At 28.6% G+C, this 2,500-nt stretch overlaps 1 protein-coding gene across 2 annotated transcripts in view; it reads right to left on the reverse strand.

Moving 5' to 3' along the window:
- LOC123510016 (glutamate-gated chloride channel-like) overlaps positions 1–2,500 on the reverse strand; it is a 13,255-nt gene that overhangs the window by 5,180 nt on the left and 5,575 nt on the right. The window lies entirely within an intron of this gene.

Below are 2,500 nucleotides of genomic sequence, written 5' to 3' on the forward strand. Positions count from 1 at the left end.
CATTATACTAAAAATACATTGTAAAAACTGAAAAGGCAGAGTAACATTAAAAGGCTAAGAACAAGAGAACTTAAAGAATGGAGCTAAAAAACATGTAGAAAGAAGGAAGACACACTAGTAATGATGTTCACGATAGTAGTAGTAGTAGTAGTAGTAGTAGTAGTAGTAGTAGTAGTAGTAGTAGTAGTAGTAGTAATAATAATAGTAGTATTAGTAGTAGGTTGTAGTAGTATTATTATTAGAAGTAGTAGTAATAGTAGTAGTAGTAGTAGTAGTAGTAGTAGTAGTAGTAGTAGTAGTAGTAGTAGTAGTAGTAGTAGTAGTAGTAGTAGTAGTAGTAGTAATAGTAGCAGTAGTAGTAGCAGTAGTAGTAGTAGAAGTAGTAGTATATTTTTAGTACTATATTAAAAAAAACTTTTGTTTCAGTCACACGGGTTTTTAAGGGTAGTTTGATAGTTTTATAGACAAGTTGATATGATTTCTATTTTATATGTAGCAAAAACACTCATACGAACCAACTTATTTATATCTGTGAACTTTGAAAATTGTGGCAAAATAACCTTTATTTTTAAAAGACTCTTGTTTCAGTCACACGGGTTTTTAAGGGTAGTTTGATAGTTTTATAGACAAATTGATTTGATTTCTACCATATATGTTACAACAACACTCATACAAACCAAGCACTTTATATCTGTGAATTTTGAAAATTGTGTCATAATAACTTCAATGTTAAAAAGGCTCTTATTTCTGTCACACGGGTTTTAATCGTAGTTTGATAGTTTTATAGACAAATTAGTATGATTTATACTTTATATACAACAAAAACGCTCATACGAACCAATCTCTTCATATCTGTGAAGTTTGAAAATTGTGGAAACAACGTATATATTTGAAATACTCTTGTTTCAATCACACGGATTTTTAAAGGTAATTAGATAATCTAAAAGACAAATTAATATGATTTCTGCTTTATATACAGAAAAAAACACTCATACGAACCAAGCTCCTCATATTCGTGAACTTTGAAAATTGTGGCAACATAACCTATATTTTTAAAAGACTCTTGTTTCGGTCACACGAGTTTTTGAGGATAGTTTGATAGTTCTATGAACGAATTAACATGATTTCTACTTTATATATAGCAAAAACACTTATACGAACCAAGATCTTCATATCTGTGAACTTTGAAAATTGTGTCAACATGACCTATATTTTTAAAAAACCCTTCTTTCAGTCACATGGGTTTTTAAGGGTAGTTTAATAGTTTTATAGACAAAATAATACGATTTCTACATTATGTATAGCAAAAACACACATACGAACCAAGCTCCTCATATCTGTAAACTTTCAAAATTGTGGCAACATAACCTATATTTTTAAAAGACTTGTGTCAATCACATGGGTTTTTAAGGGTAGTTTCATAGTTCTATAGACTGATTAATATAACTTTTACATTATATATATATATAAACACTCATATATATATATATATATATATATATATATATATATAACGAACCAAGCTGCTCAAATCTGTGAATTTTGAAAATTGTGTACATGTAACCTATATTTTTGAAAGATTTTTGTTTAAGTTGCACAGGGTTTTTAGAGTAATTTGATAGTTCTATAGACAAATTAATATGATTTCTACTTTATATATATCAAAAAACATTCAAACGAACCAAGCTCCTCATATGAATCTTAGAACTTTCAAAATTGTGACAACATACCTATATTTTTGAAAGACTCTTGTTTCGGTCACACGGGTTTTGAAGGTTAGTATGATAGTTCTATAGACAAATTAATATGAATTTTGTTTTATTTAGCAAAAACACTCATACAAAGCAAGTTTCTCATATCTGTGAATATTGAAAATTGTGGCAACATAACCTATATTTTTAAGATACTCTTTTTTTCAGTCGCACGGTTTTTTTTTTAGGTTTCTTTGATAGTTCTATATACAAACTGATGTGATTTCTACTGTATGTACAGCAAAAAACACTCATACGAACCAAGCTCCTCATCTCTCTCTGAAGTTTGAAAATTGTGGCAACATAACCTGTATTTTCAAAAGACTCTTGATTTTGTCACACGGTTTTTAAGGATAGTTTGATAGTTCGATAGACAAATGATATGATTTTACTTTATATATAGCAAAAACACTCATAGGAACCAAGCTCCTTATATCTCTGAACTTTGGAAAATTGTGGCAGCCTAACCTAAATGTTTAAAGACTTTTTTTTATTCAGTATCATGGTTTTTTCATCGTATTTTGGTAGTTGTATAGACAAATTAATATGATTTTACTTTATAAATAGCAAAACACTCATACGAACCAAGCTCTTCATATCTTTAAATTTTGAAGATTGTAGCAACATAACATACGTAATAGTAGTAGTAGTAGTAGTAGTAGTAGTAAGGCGAATGTATTGATAAGAAAGGAAACTATCTTTAAAACTAATAATGATAATAAGCAACACACTCATACAAGTAAACACAT

This window comes from Portunus trituberculatus, chromosome 3, assembly GCF_017591435.1.
Source record: "Portunus trituberculatus isolate SZX2019 chromosome 3, ASM1759143v1, whole genome shotgun sequence".
NCBI lineage: Eukaryota > Metazoa > Arthropoda > Malacostraca > Decapoda > Portunidae > Portunus > Portunus trituberculatus.